This window comes from Lissotriton helveticus, chromosome 3_2 (genome assembly GCF_964261635.1).
Source record: "Lissotriton helveticus chromosome 3_2, aLisHel1.1, whole genome shotgun sequence".
In the NCBI taxonomy this organism is placed as follows: domain Eukaryota; kingdom Metazoa; phylum Chordata; class Amphibia; order Caudata; family Salamandridae; genus Lissotriton; species Lissotriton helveticus.
Genome location: NC_136062.1, coordinates 75,117,921 through 75,136,080, shown reverse-complemented (window position 1 = coordinate 75,136,080; position 18,160 = coordinate 75,117,921).

Genomic DNA, 18,160 nt, shown 5'->3' with positions numbered 1-18,160 from the left:
AAAGGGTGGTCTCTTCCCTGTTTGCAGACAGGGAATCTCCAGGAAACAATAGTTTTGCGAACAACAGTTCAGTTTCAAGTGATTATTGAGTGGGGGAGAAAAAATAAGCACGGCTGCTGCCCTACCTATCCTCCACTGCTTGCAAAGAGAGAGACCGTTGTTTCTCCGTTTGCAGACAGTGAATCCCTCATAGATCAAAATAACAAAAAGACCAATAAATAACAATGGGGAGAATGAGTAGGTCCGCAAAGATCTGCGTTACCTACCTTTTTCACTATCTGCAAAAAGGGTGGTCTCTTCCCTGTTTGCAGACAGGGAATCTCCAGGAAACAATAGTTTTGGGAACAACAGTTCAGTTTCAGGTGATTATTGAGTGGGGGAGAAAAATAAGCACGGCTGCTGCCCTACCTATCCTCCCTATCCTCCACTGCTTGCAAAGAGAGAGCCTGTTGTTTCTCCGTTTGCAGACAGTGAATCTCCAAATAAACAAAAAGAGCAATACTAGTATTTAACAAACAAGCAATCAAGCAATTTTTTCGCAACTTGTCGTGGTAACACGACCTTACCCGGACCGCATGGACAGTTTCCTGACTTCCGAATCCAGCGCCCGATCGTCCTCTCTTCTTCGTTATCCTCGCGGCACTCCTGATGGTTCCCAGTCAGGACCGTAGATCACTCGAGAGAGGTCTGTTCGGAACCAGTGAAGTTCGGATGATCGGCTGTCAGACGAGGGTCTATCGGACAGACGCGTTCCCGATCGTTGCAGTCGTTCACTTTGTCGTCAGGACCTCTCCCACTGGATCCATGGGTCGCTGATGGGCCCCACGTTGGGCGCCAATTGTGGAAAAATACAACTGGGGGGCACTACCAACCAGAATATAAGATCCTTAAGTATTTGCCCGGCGGTGTCGCCTCTTGAACCCACAAAGAAGTTAAACTATTGAAGAGGCAGGCGCTGGAGACTGGAAGGCAGGAAACAAGGTTTTTATTCTCTCCGGAGGAGAACACAACGAAACGGACAGAAGGTATCGTTCTGAGGTGCTCTAACTGCATCCCTGAGGCCTGGCCTCTTATACACACGTTCATCTGTTTATTGCATGTAACACATTCTCGTTGATACTTTGATGTACGGGAAGACATCCTCAGAATCCCCCCCTTCCCAGCCCGTTCCCACGCAAGGTTACAGTGGAAGTCCCCGCCCCGTTCACAACAGGTGATGATCATCGCGCAGCTGGATATTCCGCCGATTCACGGAGTGTGTGGGGTTCGATCGGATCTCGTGGGATGGGGGGCTTTGATCATCTCGGGGGTCCTTTGAGGAGGGAAGCTTTCTATTGCACGGGGAGGGGCAAGGGATTGGTATCGGCAGAGCTGGGTGCCGGCCTGGGAACGGGGAAGACAAACGGGCACACAGGAAAAAGGGGTTTGCATCAAAGGGCCGGAGATCATGAGAGGGAAGCAGGGAGGTGTCACGCTGGGAACAGGACGAGGGCCTGGGGCAGAGCAGCGCCGAAGAGGGGTTTATGACTCAAGGCAGGTGCAAGCAGGGGGTTGCCAGCGAAGCTAGGAGGGAGAGAGAGACGCGCTGGCTCTCGGCGAGAGCAGGGAAGCCATGGTGCCCAAAATGGCGGCTGTTTTACGCGCACAAAAGGTTTAAGGATAGCAAGAGGGCGCCGATAATGTTGACGGTTTTTAGCCCAACTTTCAACAAGTTCTGCTGCATGTAGGAGAAGTGTTGTGTTGAATCCGGACTGTAGGGGGAAGCAAGGCATAGAAATCCAAGAAGTTCTGCTCTGCAGGTGATGCATTAGAAAAACTTGCCAAACAGGTGCGATGCGTGGAAATCCGAACATGCTGGAGGTTGCTGCGGCAGCAGTGAACAGGCGCTGTCTAATTTCTTTCAGCAGCACAGCAGGGCCTGCGTCGGAGTCAGTGCAGTGGTCTTGGACTTCGGAGACATGGTGCACTGAACTCAGGCTGTGGCTGTTTCTTCGGCCGGGGGCAGACGCTGCATCAATTTCTTCAGTAGCACTGAGGCGGTGTATGCAAATGTCCCCTGCACAACGGTGCTGCATCAAAAAAACAGGCGCTGGAAGGGCAAATGCGTAGAATTTCAGGTCTTCTTGATGCTTTTTGCAGCAGGGACAACCTCCAAGTGCCCAGAACTTGCCACTACAAGGCAAATCAGAACTCCCAGGTGTGGTGATCAAGGATGCTGCAGATGAAGTTGTTGATGGCCCTGAGACTTCTTAACTGGAGGCAAGCACACAAAAGCCCTTGGAGAAACTTCACAAGCAGGATACACAGCAAATGCCAGTTATTTTCCTCTCCAAAGCCAGAGCGGCAACTGCAGGCCAACCCACCAAAGCAACACACAGCAAAGAGGCAGTACTCCCCCTCACAGCTCTACAGCCCTCCTCCTTGGCAGAGGTTCCTCTTGATCCAGAAGTTTTCTAAAAGTCTGGGGTTTTGGGTCCAATATGTATACCCCTTTTGGCCTTTTAAGCTGGCAAACTTTAAAGAAATCCTTGTTTTGCCCAGACTGGGCTCTAGTCACACTCCAGGGGTGTGGAGACAGTATTGTGAGAGGACAGGTGCAGCCTTTCAGGTGTTAGTGACAACTCCTCCCACCACTTTAGCCAACGAAGATCCATCAGCGTGGTGATGGCTCATCAGGATATGGAGGACACACCTCAGCTCCTTTGTGTGGCTGTCTAGAGTAAATGCACAAACAGCCCCTGTCAGTCTAAACCAGACATGGATTCCACAGGCAAGCAGAGACATTGGATGGTTAGACAAGAAAATGTCCACTTTCTAAAAGTGGCATTTCAAACACACAATCTAAAAATCACCTTCACTAAAGAAAAATGTTTTTAATTCTGAGCTCAGGGAACCCAAACTCCAAATCTCAAACTCTTCCTAATTGATAGTTACGTTTATAAAATTTTACAAGGTAGCTCTAATTAAAACCTATGGGAGAGACAGTTCTTGCATTAGTGAAAAATATTTTGCCAGAATTTCACAATCAGGACATGTAAAACCCACCAGCACATGTCCCGCCTTTTACATTCACTATACCCTGCCCATGGGAGTACCCTGGGCTTGCTCCTACCTTAGGGGTGCCTTACATGTTTAAAAAGAGAAGGCCAGTACCTGGCAAGTGGGTGCTCTTGCTAGGTCACCATGGCAGTTTAAAACTGCACTCACAGACATTGCCCTGGCAGGCCTGAGACAGGTTTACAGGGCTCCTTATGTGGGTGGCGCAACCAGTGCTGCAGGCCCACTACTGGCATTTGTTTTATAGGCCCACACAGTGCAGTTTACTAGGGTCTTACCATTAAATCAAATATGCCAGTCATGGATAACCAATCAGAATCATTATTTACACGAGGAGCACTTGCACTTTAGCACTGATCAACAGCGGTAAAGTGCCCAGAGTACATAAACTAGTAAAAACGAAGACCAGCACAAAAATACAGGAGGTAGAGGCAAAGAAATAGGGGAAACCATGCCAAGGAAGCCAGGTCTAACAATTTTGCTCTAAATTCAATTAGCAGACATAAAGATCGTTTTAACTATGTAACACATGTCCTCCATCACCTAATCTCAAAAAATCTCATGCAGCTCTCTTTGAACGTGTTGCAAATAAGTAGGCCAGAAGCAGACTATATAAAAACAGCCTTAGATACAATGAGAGTAAATGTGAAGGGTTGAACATGCATTATTATCATGTTTTTCCCCAAGCATATTCTGTCACATTTCTGTACATATTTTTAATCAACTCACTTTACTAAAAAATAATCCCATGTGATTTCTTTTAAAATGTAAACGTGGGTACTTGAAGTTTACCGTATGTCAGTGACACTCACAGTATGGTCCAGGGGCCACATGTGGCCCTTCTGATGTTTACATGGGGCCCCCTGGTCAGCAGCAGCACTGGGATACTATTTACTCCACTAATATTAAAAAGATTTTACATAAACAGGCTTGTATTTATTTAAAGGTTTATTGAAGTTAAAGAAAGGAAATAACTAGGGTATCCTGTACGGTTAACTTTAAGAATAGCTTCATTTTTAAATCCCTGTTGCTGGAAAAGTGTAAAAATATGACAAAATCTCTCACAAAATGGAAAAAGTATTTCATTAACATTCATCTTAGTTCATCAGAATGTATTTGTGCCTTAAGAAGTACTGATAGTTTTCAGACAAGAATTTGGAAACATTGTTTTCCCCCGACCCTAGCAACAATGCCAATAGTGAACTAAGATGCAAGCCGGTTGTTATGTGCACTCTTTGTGTGTCCTGGGTTTGTATTATTGATGAACAACATTTTAGCTTATTAAACCAAACACAGGAGAAGGTTTTGTACAGCACACATCCTGATGTCATGTATTTCGAAGTTCTCTTTTATGTAATAATTAAGAAAATGGAGGGAAAGTGAAACAAAACAATTCCCTAGGATCACACAATGTGGTTAAATGTGGAAGTAGAGATTAATCCTGTTTTTTCTGGCTTCAGGTTGTGGTATTCAGCCAATAGATGTATATGCTTCGATTCCCCTACACCCACTTTACTGCTAACACCCCCCCCCCAGGGTTGACTTATATGTATTAATAAGGAAATGTTTGGGTCGACACCCTTCTGCAAACCTCTGACTGCCGCCCTGCTGGTATCAATGCGGCCCTCTGTCACATCACAGAGCAAACTTTATGGCCCCTGGCAAAATGTTTGTGAGTACCTATTCCCTATGTAGTCGATTTGTAAACATTATTAATGTAAATTTTTCATTTGTTAAAATACAATCTGCCAGCAGAGGTCACTATGGAATGCAGGTCAATTGAACGAGGTTGAACTGAAATTCTTTATAGTTCACATTGCTTATTTTGTTTTTAGCAGAATAGGTTTGCTCAATTCCAATTATTCAGAAAGGGATACTTAGTCCATTTAAAAAAAAGAAACTGAATTAATCTATTAATCTATCCCTCCCTTGGTACACGTCTATAGAATTAGACTTCTACGAGAGGGGGACTTGGGGTGGGGGGGGCAGGCGTGTTACTGTTCTGACTTGGTAGTTTTGAAGAAAGAAGCCTTAAGGCATGGTTTGTAGTGTTCATGCTGAGATTAGACCGAGTCACGCAGCCATGTCACACGCCATATCAAAGGGGAAATATGAATCACATGTCACCAGTCATGTAAATACTCTAGGGCTACTTCAGACCATTAAATCCCTTATAATCCCATCATGAGAAGAGGAACAAACAATAGTGACACTAGAAAATTAGGAAAATATAAAAGAGTTTATTTGTTAGTTTTCTTAATCTTTTTTTGGGGTTCATTATAAAAACATATATTGGAAGTAGAAAGATTTCATACAGAGACTAGCAAAATATACACAACATTCTGACCACATTCATTCACAACCACAAACATACTACATACACATAATCATATTGATATATATGATATTTTCGCCAAACATGATGGAATTTATAAAAGATGTAGCGAACAAACAATAATAGCACTTTGAGGAATGATAGGCTCTTTTCGGTGGTTTCCAAACTGACTCTACGCACGTTTCGACAGAAACACTGTCTTCATCAGGAGTTCCACCTCAGAATGTTGTGCTCTGTAAGGAATGATATATACATCACACACATATATATGTAATTTTTAATTTTTAGTGTTACCATTGTGCACTGATATAATAATTTCATATTTGTGGCAATGACCCATATTTTAACTAAGAAATGATATCTCACATTGTCTTTTTATGAAGAGAGAGAGCCTGACAAAAAATGGACATGATTACAAATATATAAAGAAATCTCCAGAAACACATATAACATTGCAGACATACAAATAGTCACTAATACTAGTGATCTACACTCTTTGTGTGAATTCCATATTAGCAGTACCAACACCCCTCACCAAGGAAAGATAATGGGCATTCCTGAGTAAAAGATTACAAAATAGATATTCTCCAGGGTAAGATTTCTAGAGAGGAAAACATACATGGTGATCAAAATGTGCAAGAAAGGTACTAAATGCTGAGGTTTAAAGGTGTTGCTGACATGACAATAGTAGTAAAGATATATTACCAAGTATGTCCAGAATATGTATGCAGGCACCTAAGCCGTTTAAATACTACAGGTCGAACAGAGGATCTTGTGTCATCAAGGATTTATATTCGTCAAGACAGGATGCATCTGTGAGTTTCTAGAGAGGTGTACCAAAGCAAAAAAGCAAAAGGAAAACACTTTCCATTACTCAGCATGTACATCCTTACATGTGAGAAGATGTTTATAACATGCCAAACTGTTTACCTAGTATAGTAACGGCCTTCCTCAAAAAGAGATATTTGGTGTGATAGCCGATTCCTCAAGAGGAGAGCCCTGAAACAAATAAACAGGCCCAAAATGTCGAACTTAAATGACATGTCACCAGTTACCTTTTTACAGTTTGGTAAACAAAAACATTGAAATTCCTATTAAAATATGAATTCACATTGATTCCCAGAGCCGATCTTTCCTGCATCGTGAAACATTTACCCAACACAGCACATATGTGGGTCAAAGCAGAGGCGCAACTAGAGCCAAATTTCGGAGGGGGGGGGGCTAAGAAAGAATTTCGGGGGGGGGGGGCTAATTCTTGCAGCAATAGGGAGTGGAAATACAGGGGCTCTAAGACGGGTGAAAAAACAACAAAGCCTCATTAACAAGCAAATGGTTTTTTAAAGACCTGTGAAGTACTCGGGCGTGTGCCCGGGAAGCTGTGGCTCAATGTGAAGAAGAGGATAGAAAATCCAAGGAAAGGACATATGGTCGCATGCTCCCATAAGGGAATCGCGCAGGCCCCCTCCCCTGCTGCCGCACGCTTGGTTTTTTTTTCAGGTGTTCAGTGCTGTGGTGACAAAGGCGTTTCTGGCAGTGTTCTCCCTACACCTGCAGGTTTGCGTGCAAGGCCAAAGGTATAGATTTACAAAAATTGAGGGCATTGTCAGCAGAATCAGACTGTGCCATGGTGAAGGCGTGTCCTGTTCTCAGGTGTGATGTTACTCTCGCCCTGGTCTGAGGTGTAACGTCCCTCTCTCCCTATGGATGGTGTCTTGGTCAGGTGTGAGGTCACTCTCTCCCCTCCTCACTGAAGGTGTGTCCTGGTCACTCCCTCTCCCCTGTGTTGTAGGTGGGCCCTAGTCAGGTATGGGGTCACTCCCTCTCCTCTTTGTTGGAGAGGTGTCCTGGTTGAGTGAGTTCTCACGCTCTCCTGGCCTCGGATGTTGCCTCGCCTCGCTGGCGGGGGGGCCTCTCTTAGGTGCGTGAATGCGCCCCCTCTCCGCCCGCACCCTTCTCTGGTGACACTGAGCCCCCCCCCCCAACTCCCACTCCACCTGTTGACCCCTGCCTCCTTGGCAAATCACGTCTTGCACCGGGAGGCTCCATCCACTGCCCCTGTTTAAGTTTCCAGTCAGACAGGTCGAGTGCATACATCTTTAAAGTATCAGTAGGGTGTTAACCCCGCATCTCCAAAGAAATAGTTTTAGTGGCCCTGCAAGGCCTCATGAGGCGTCACCTACATCTCCCAGTGGCTGTCTTCCTTCCCTCTCTCTCTTCCATTCTCTGCTGTCTTATTTCTCCCGTGTTTGCACTTGTTCATTTCTACGGTCAGTCCGTATTTTCTACGGACACATTAATTTTTTTAGGCACAGGGAGCTGACGTGATTTGACCAGAATCAAAGGATGCTTGAGCCCCGCCCGCAGCTCCACCTCCCCAACTTGACCACACCAGCTCCCTAGAGGCCCTGTGCCAAACAAACAAGATTTTAAATGGATCAAAGCAAGTCAAAAAGACACTTTACTTGTTGATGCATAAATGATAAATATTTACTGAAAATCGATTTGCACACATTATTGTGCACTATTGCGTTTTATCAGTAATATTATGTTTATTCAAATGTAGCGGCTATTTAAATGGAATGTGTGCTATCTGTAAATGTCAGTGCATACCAGAACATGCTTGAGTGATATATTTCTGACAAAGTGCTCCAGTTCACCAGCAGCTACATTCTTCAACCCTGTCATTCTCTGGTTGAATACATTTACTATATTTGTTCAATGAGTAACCCTGGATTTTTCACAATTCCGATGACTTCAGAGATGTAACAATGATGGCAGCGCCGACACTGAAAATTGTTCAGCACCACTGGTTCACTATGTGATCTGGCCAGGTGTCTCCTTACCATTTTCATGACTATAATAATGTAACATGTATTTCTGTGGGCGCGTGTGCACTCTGAATAGCAACGCACTGAAAAAACCGATGTGTATTGTTACCCCACTCATGCTTTTTTTATTGACCTCAGAAGGAGGAAAGGCTTAGTGGACCTGATGAGATCTTAAGCTGTAAACATGAGGTTAAACACAGATTCCCGCAGTGGTTGTATTAGCCCAATGTGTCGCCAGACCCACAATGTCAAAACATTTACTTGGAGCGATGGATAAGCGCCTTGCGGGGCATATTTTTGAACAACTGCGATGAACGCAAATATCACATTTCCATGTTTTTTCCATTTAGTGGCACTACACATAGCTTATTTTGGGGTCTTACTTGAGGTCCAAAAGACATCTGAGGCCATGAAGCGTCACACACATGGTCTGAGGAATTGTATCCAAGCGATTCCTTAGATTGAAATTTGCAAAAGAAGTTTGCCTACAAAATGTTACATTTTATCTGTTTTTTGGCTCTTTAGTTCAGTCATATCTGCAAATAAAGCACTGTTGACAGGGATATACACAAATTGGATTAATTGTAGTCTGCTCCATCTGCATGGAGACCAAGCTCGTAAAAATTCGGGAACTTTTAGTTATTTCACTAGTATCGTCTGTCAAAATCGCATCTTTGCAACTTTTAGTAGGGGGCGAGCATTTTAATCACACCTGTGTAGTCTACCACAGGCGTGAACTGTGGTTCCCCCACTGAGACAAACTTTCCTGAATGAGGCCTATATCGCCCATAGTGTAATTCAAATCTGCCTGGCTACTCTACACTCCAGACTTTCTGGCTTAGAAAATGCCCGAGCTGGACGTACCGCTCCAGAACATCCTGGAAACACCTGCTGAATGCCCAGGTAAGATGGAGGGTTGGGGGAGGGTGATAGGCGTCAAGGCAGCCAGTCAGCAAAGATTACAACAGGACTAGAGGGATGCTGTCAGTAGTCTGCCCCTTATTGTGGACCAGGAACAGGGGGCAGGAATATCACTGAGTAGCAACAGTCTATCTGCAGGCCTGTGAACCCTTTTACTGTGGTTGGAAAGGTCTCACACTGCTGCAAAGAACTGCTGTTACAGAGGCTATATTTGCACCACCCACATCTATGATTGGCAATGTACGGCGCCAGGCATACAATTGAGCCCTAACGTTCTGCATTTTAAAACACCGCAGGAATAAATGCTATAAAAGTGTTTTGCCATGTTGGAAAGACTACTTTTATACATTTGCTAAGTCATTTCTATCTGCGCCACGTTTTCCAACAAGGTTGGCTGCTTAATGTATAAAATTGGGCCATGGTAATTATTAAAGAAATGCATATCTATATAATGAATAGTTACCAAATGTTTTTTATCACTGTGTAGGTCTTGTGACATTCTCCTATGAAGGTGTTTGAGTGTGAATAGAGGTCTATGCTGATATTATTCCCAGGAAAATTATAGAAACGTGGTTAAAAAAAAGTCCTTCTTACTTTACCGCAAAAGTGTAGTTCAAAGCTAAAAGTAGATTTTCTATATCTATAGTGGAACCATAACTTTTAAAATTCATGTTTATTGCTGTTTGAGTGGCTATTTTTGGTAAACTAGTGCTGGCTTTCCTTCTCTCCAGCAGCAGTTTGCATTTACAACTTCAAAGTGTATCACTGAAACTGAAGGCTACAACCACACCATTATGGTCTAGTTATCTATGTTTTAAAATACTGCAGTGATACATTAAGGGGTTCATTAGGATGGTCGGAGGCATTCCTATCGACATCCATGGTTTAAAGTCCGAGTGCCTAATTACAGTGTAGGCGGTTGGAGTTTAAACCTGCCCATAAAACTGCTTTTTCTCCATATGTAACTCGAGCTGCTGCTACTGTTTACTGTATACTTCTTCTTCCTGTGTATACTGTGGCTCTGCATTTATTCCACATGTAACTCTTGTACCTGCTGCTATTTATCTTATACCTCTCGTGCATATTGTGGCACTGTATTGTGCTTACTACATGTTTGTACTTACCCCATGTTTAACTCTTGTAACTGTGACTTTGCCATCTATGTAAAGCGCTCTACCTTCGGGTCGAGTCCACGCTACACAAAACACTATAAATACATAAATAAATATTTGCACTTGGATTGAACATTATACTGACAAAATAAGTAGGACTGGGTCCAAGCGAGAAACCCAAAAACTGCAATTAATTGCCTGAACAAAACAATATGGAAGTAATAACGTGAGCAGAACAGGAAAAACAGTTTCCACAAGTCATCCACCATTAGTTGAACTCCATAGCTGACTGCATCTCTAGTGGTTTATGTGCATATAGCTAACTACATCTCTCGTGGTTTATGTTCATGAACACATTTAAGTCTGGTGGTGTATGTACCTGATATATTTGCGTGCATGTGTACCAGTACGTCTGGTGTCAGATGTTTGTTAGTGGTGGTGTTTTGATCTCTGAGTGCATGGATGACTGTAGGCGTGTTTTGTTGTGTGTGCATCGAATTATCTATGGGTGTTTTTCTGTATGCACTTTGGCATGTATGTGTGATCTATGTCAACGTGTTTATGAAAGATGCGTGCATGCACCTACTGGCTTTGCCAATGCTTGTTCATCATAAGGGGACAGAACAGAACATTTTCTTTCCGTCTCATCCACTGGCACATGGGCGTAGGAAGTGTGGGAGACGTGGGGGATATATCCCCCCCAGATTTCCTAGTGGGGGGGATACGGAGGGACAAGGGTGGGGGGGGAAGAGGGGACAACATATTTCCCCTCTTTCTTCGTTTAGTTGCAGGGCCATTGGCACATCAAATCCCTTGTGCTTTTATGTGCCATTGGCCCTGCACTTGACCTGTGCCCCCCCCCCCTTTTGTAGTGATGCAAAGCTCCAGGAATAATTTCACACCTCGTTCTCACTGCCACCACAGCCTGCGCTTCCAGGACAAAGGGAGAGAGGTTTGTTGATTGTTGCCTGCATCCTGCCCTTCCCCAGCCCCGATCAGGTCAGCGTAGGCACCTGAGTAGCTTTTCCAGAGGTAGTAGGGTCTCTGTTCTTATCTCCCTTTTAATATTCAGGCGGAGGAGTTATATTTCACGCTGGGCCGGCCCATTAGCTCAGGCCTACTGTTGATCCCTGTCCAAGCCTGCTGGGACTGGTTATAGAAAAGTGTGTGTGGAAGCATTGGGAACGCTTGCTTTGCAGTGCACACTTTCAGTGGTGCTCGTCAGACAGTGGGTCTCCTGCGTGGAAGGTTGCTGCATGACCCAATTCTAGCGCCTTGAAAACGGTCGAGCGCTTTGAAAAACATGCTTTAACTTATAGTGTCCTCAGCCTGGTTTACTCACCTCGTTATTAAAACATAGGGGTCTATGTAATTCTGTAAACACCAAGTGGAGAAAGTGCCTTTCAGTTACACTGCAGCTCTCGATCTGCATTCATGCCTGTGTGACCCCTGGCCCGGAGTCACACAGGCATGGGCATAGGAAGTGTGGGGGATGTGAGGGATTTATCTCTTCAGATTTTATAGTGGAGGGGACAGGGGGGGCAAAAATACTGCGCACTTCCACTGTTTTCAGGGCCATTGGGAGCGTTAAAACGCTACCTATGCCGGCCCTGCTTTTGACTTGCTAACCTGCCTTCAGTCAGGGTCGGATTTAGAAGGTGGGTTATTCGCTGGTGCCAGAGGCTAGATTCCTGGGGCCAGATGTAGGATGTTGTTTTTCAGGGATGGGCCAGACTCCCCACCTAGCACAAGCTCTTCGCCGTCCATTGTCATTCTATATAGAACGACAATGATCAGCTGACCAGGCACAGCATGTAGGGAGTCTCCTCCAATCCTGGGCTAAGGGCCCAGCAGGGAGGCCTATGCCTCTGAACTGGAGCGTCCACAACCCCCATGGCAAAGCCAAGTGCTGGGGGCTATAGAAGGAGCACTTCTTTAACCAGGTGATGCATCTTTCTTCTGCCCCCCACCACAAATACAGAAATACACGGGAAAGAAAACCTCTTGCTTTCCTGTATATTGCAGAATTGCTAATTATTTAATGGAAGTACATTGCCAACAGATGTCCTGAGCAACGTGTTTTCTGTACCTTAAGGCTACTGCAGTCTAGCCTATTAATTACCTTAGTGCAGCAAGAGGCCCCCAAGAATGCACTTTGAATTGAACCCCTTCACTGCGGGGGTTATTTCCCCGCTGTGCTGGGGGAGACGGGGGCGCGCACAGCGCCCGCATGCTCATGATGAGCTCAGCTCGTCATGAGCTACGGCTCTCCGGTGTTCATGACGAGCTGAGCTTGTCACAGGTGCATTGGCTCCCGTGGAACGCTCAGCACAGCGGGGGAATTCTCCCTGCACCTGAGCGTTCCATGGCTCATGACGAGCTGAGCTCATCATGAGCACCGGAGCGCTGTGGCTCATGACGAGCTCAGCTCGTCATGAGCACCGAAGGTGTTAAAAAACAGATAAAATGTTTGATCATATACTCCTTATTGGAAAAAAAACGCTTTCAGACCAAACAAATAAACTGAAAGTGTTTATACCCTGCAGCTTAATAGTTAAGAAATCACTCTGATTTAAGGTCTTTCTGCTGTGGTATGTTGGCAGGGTTGGACTGGCCGATAGGGCAATCTGCTGTTTGTAGGCAGTTTATTGTTCTGATGACCTGCTCTTCTTTGTTGATTTCCCTGTTATTACAAAAACATTGCTTGTAGCAAGCATACATGAATGCGGTCTGCCGTACCCAGGGACAGTGGAATTATGTGATTTTTGAATATTATGCATTTGCCACATAATCCATCATCTGCTGCATAATCTGCAGATTTTAATGGAAAAAAGCTTGCAGCTCAAATGGTTCAGAAATTAAAACGCAGCGGCACATTCGCAGCACTGTGGAAGGCCCTCTGCAAAAGTTAACTGGTCATTTTTCTGTTGCATATTGCTGGTTTTGGATATTAAACTGGTAGTAATGAGGTGCAACCAATTCTCAGGCAGTGTTAAAAAGTGTAAGATTGACTAAATAATGGAATAATACTATTACAAAAAATAATTTACTGAACTCTGCTACTTAATTTGGTCCTTCCCTGTCACATAATTCCAGTGGCCCTGGCCATATCTTGCAAAAGACCTATGAAAGTGTTTTTTTACATATGTAGTCCTGCCCCGATTTGCAAATGTTGGCCAATTTTTTAGCTACCTGATTCGCTATTGGGGACACTTACGTTGGTGCCCCGGTCTGTTTTCTTTCCCAGTCTGACCTTGCCTCCAGTACTTATGACTACCATGTGGGTCACACAATGAGGCTGCTGTCACGAAGGTTCTCCCCAAAGAGACAGCACTGCAATGCTGTGCATATGAACACTCTAGGAACTGTGATCCTGAGTATAATGTGGAGGCAGGGTAAGGCTTGCCCCCCAGTTTCTTACTTTGAAAAAAGGTGACCCCTACATATTTAATAGAATGGCTATATATAGGGAAAAGGGTACTGTAGGTAAAGGTCTATAGCTAAGTCAGTCAAGTATTGACATAAGCAGTTCTAGGTCTATTAGTAGTATGTGACACTCCAAATCGTGTATGCAACTTGTTTCTCGTAGACTAAAATTGTCACACAAGAGTGTTCAAATTGCATTTCATTTTATTTATATATCATGATTTCAATGTCTTTTTTTGTTTTTTGTCTCTATTTCAAAAACACAATATATTTTATAATTCGAAATTGATATAAAAAATATAGCATTCATTAAATATTCATATGTACAGAAGGATGTTTTTCATAAAAAACAGCACAGACAAACAAACAAGGACGAGAGATGATGGAGGCAAAGCGGTAGATAAGACTACGTGAGTTTCGGCGTTATGGCCTTCATCAGGTCACCGTCTTTTACACTGAAACTGAATGAGACATACAACATACCTATTATTATACAAGTGCATACTTGTATAATAATAGTAGTCTTATCTACCGCTTTGCCTCCATCATCTCTCGTCCTTGTTTGTTTGTCAGTGCTGTTTTTTATGAAAAATATCCTTCTGTACACATGAATATTTAATGAATGCTATATTTTTTTATATCAATTTCGAATTATAAAATATATTGTGTTTTTGAAATAGAGACAAAAAACTAAAAAAGACATTGAAATCATGACATATAAATAACATGAAATGTAATTTGAACACTCTTGTGTGACAATTTTAGTCTACGAGAAATAAGTTCCATACACGATGGGGAGTGTCACATACTACTAATAGACCTAGAACTGCTTATGTCAATAATTGCCCCCAGTTTTCGCAGAACCAAAATAAAACCAGACAGTTTCTACCCTACAACTTCACTTGGCCTCCCATTGCACTTCAGCAACCTCAGCAAGGCACATACACTTTCTATCTACACATTCCCAGGGCTAGCCCCACTGCTCTTCAGCAACCTTTGAAAGGAACAAGTAGATGGACCCAAACAACCTCACTTTTTTCCAATTTACACCATAGTGGCATGAAACAATGCTCCTTCTTTCCTGACTGCTCCACTTTATGATGCACAGGCCCCACTCGATTTGTGAGCAACATGAGGTGCTATCTTTGCAGATTGCTCCAGTCTGTCAGAAAAAAGCCCATAGAAAAGAGAAGATATATCTATTTCAAGGCTCCCACCTCCAGCTAAAGCTCTCTAGTTCATCTCTGCTTTGAGACATATATAGTGCGTTTTGTTCAGTATCCAGTCTTTTTAAGTACTTCAGAGCACATTTACATAATAGATGTAGATTATCAGCGTGCAGTCAGGCAAGTTAGGTGTCTTCTGACCATAAATCCAGTTAGGTGAGCTACCTGTTTTTCAAAATACATTTCATTGTATTTCATCTCGGGGAGAGGATGTGACATTATGGCCAGAGATGCAGTCTTTGAAACTGGGGAAACAGGTTCAAGTCTTGGTATCGGCTCAGAAGCCTGTGATTCGGGACAAAACACTTAATCTTCCTGTGCCCAAAAAATAAATAAATGTGATCTTGTGTAATGTAACGGGTGCTGATGTATAGGTCTCGAATTCCTTTGGGTCGATTTCCTGCTAAATAAAGCTGTAAAAAGAATTGCTTCCAACCATGCTCTCACAGCCTCATAGAATAGAAATATACAGGGGTTAAAATTATACATATCCAGTAGTACTCCTGATGTTAACCTTTGAAGGATGAAAAGCAGATCCTGCAGAGGTTCAAACCGTGTCATCCAGGTTGCGTTTGGCCTTTACCAGCCGATGTCTTGACTCCCTGACCCACCTTACATTAGGCTGGTTTTGATAAAACCACACCTGAACTTTGTATAATAAAATAGCTTATATTAATATCACTATTTTACTTCAAAACTCTGTGATTGTACAGGTTTATCAGAGCCAGCGGTGCGAAGATAAATCGCAGCCGATTTGATTCGGGTCACCGAGGCTAAGCATGTCCCCCCAGAAATGTAGTGTCTCCTACGCCCCTGCACTGGCATTAGATAGTTTTAGCCACGGATTAATTTACGGTACGTTCTGAAGCTCTTCTACAAGTGGCAATTTATTGAAACACGTGCTGCCCTGGCTGGCTTTTAGGGCAACCATAAAATCAAGTAAAGAGAACAAGTGTATAATCGGCACTTCTCAAGATAATTAATGTTCAATTCCGAAAACGGTTTTGTTCCCAGTGTTTTCTATTTCCAGAGATCACCAGCCAAACCATGTATAATAACAGGACATCTATCATGTCGTAAGACTGCAAGCTAAATTTATTGCCCCAATTTAATTAAACTTATGTTGTAAATGTCTCACAATTCATCCCGACTAGGATTTTTACTAGTTTAACAAACATAACACTTTCTACTGCGTATTAAAAAGATTCAGCTGCCAGGTTTTACCGAACATGCAATAAAAACTAAAAACTTAATTTAGTTTTAACATTTTAAAAAGTAACACACACATTTGTGTAATAGCCCAATCATTTCAATAGGTGTAAAAAAGAAATATAGTTATTAAAAATGGATGCTAGCGGTTACATAGAATAGAAATGATGGCTTAGCAATGCCGCAAATATCATTATTATATGTCGTTTGGTAATTGTATAGTTGGAACCTAGCTGGAGACGAATGGATCACCGAGCAGCGGCTGTGAGCGCATACATACGATTATAGATAATTTACGTAGCGGGAGTTTAAACGCACATTCCTATAGTGTGCGGTGGCGCTGATCTGGGGAAAGGTGGATTTTTTTCAAATCGTTTCTGAATTGCTGAAAGAGCCATTGTGAAGTCTATGGGGATGCTATTCCATATCCTGGGAAAACAGAGAAGGCCAGATTTGTGATATTTTCTTTCTTGTGGTTCTTCATCTCCAACCTGGTGATGCAGAAGCCCCTTGCTTGGGCTGTTTGAGCAAGAGGGCAAAGGATATCTGTTGAGAGGTGGCACTACAGATGATATGAGGCTAAGTGGATGTTTTTTGAGTGTTGCTGATGTTGGTTATTATTTTGTGTTCTCTGTTATGAACTGATTGATGGTTCTCCATTTGACATCTATGTGAGAAAATTCCCCTTTTTGTGTGGTCACTCCCATGTTTTTGCTGAATTTTATTGCTGGTTTTTAGACTTTGAACACTGGGGCACTACTGTTCTGTACCTGGTATATGTGCTCTGGTCCTAAAAACATGTCAACATTGGCATAAACCTGATTGGCAATTAACTTTCCTATAAGGCCATAGTATATGGTGTGGAAATACGACCCTGGCATGGAAAGCTAAATGCCACCTGTGGACTGCAGCCCTACTGTGCCTTCCACTACAGTGGCAGTACCCCGTGTAGCCTCACATCCACTGCTTGAACCCTGCTGCACAGAACTATACAAATCTCCTTTTTGACAGGCAAGAAAACCTGATTTTAAATATTAAATAGGTCACCCCAAGCACATCTATCTGCCCACTGAGTAGAGTCATATAATTTAAGAGTGGAAATATGCGACATTAGAAGTAGTATGTTCTCCCAGTGACTAACTTCAAAATGACATTGCCACAATTCAGGCTGTTACTGACAAATAGGAAAAGTCAAAGTATAGATTGCATACACACTGATCTGTAACTTTAAATCTGTACCAGGTACAGACTCGATTCAACGACCAATGTTTATAATTAATAAAAATCCAATCTCATGGTGAAGTTGAATTTTTATTAGATATATGGGAAATGTAATTCTTAAAAAGTTATCTTTTTCCTATCTAACATTCCTGGAGGCCAATTTGTATTAACTCTCCAGCAACTCCTAGCTTGTAATTGGGCCACAATAGGAATGAATGTAGTGTGAAAGTCATCCCAGGAGCAACACAATAGGTCACTGTGATTCTCAGGTCGACCTGAGTGGGCTGGGTTGACTCATTTGACCCCAGCAGAAGAGCGATGGACTTCCAATCCTGTTGGCACTTCTATGTCAAATCCTGCCTTATAGGTCTGTATAAGCCACATTTGACACTTTGGCACACTTGACAGGGAGCAAGAGGCGGCAGTGACAATTTTTGTGAATCCCGTCTAGTGCTGATGGACCCTACTTTTGACTCACCAGACCTCTGTCTTCTGGTGTGCTGTGGATACAGGGCCGACTTCAAATTGAATTGTAGTGTTAGTTGTGGGTGGCCCTAGTGATTTCCATAGTCTATTACCATACACCCCCCCCAGCCTACAGGGCCTGCTTCAAATTTTATAGTAGTGTTAATTGTGGCCTTCACATCCCAAGTTTAGTATGGCTGGATGCTGCGGCCCTCTTAGCATTGCTTTGACACATTGCATTTTGGGACTCTTTGTGGTAAAGCAAATAGAAGCCACTGAAAAGTGGCTACGGTTGCCCCAAAGAACGTTTACTCCTTTGGTTAGGGAATGCCCAAAAGTCACCTCCACCTACTAGCTGGT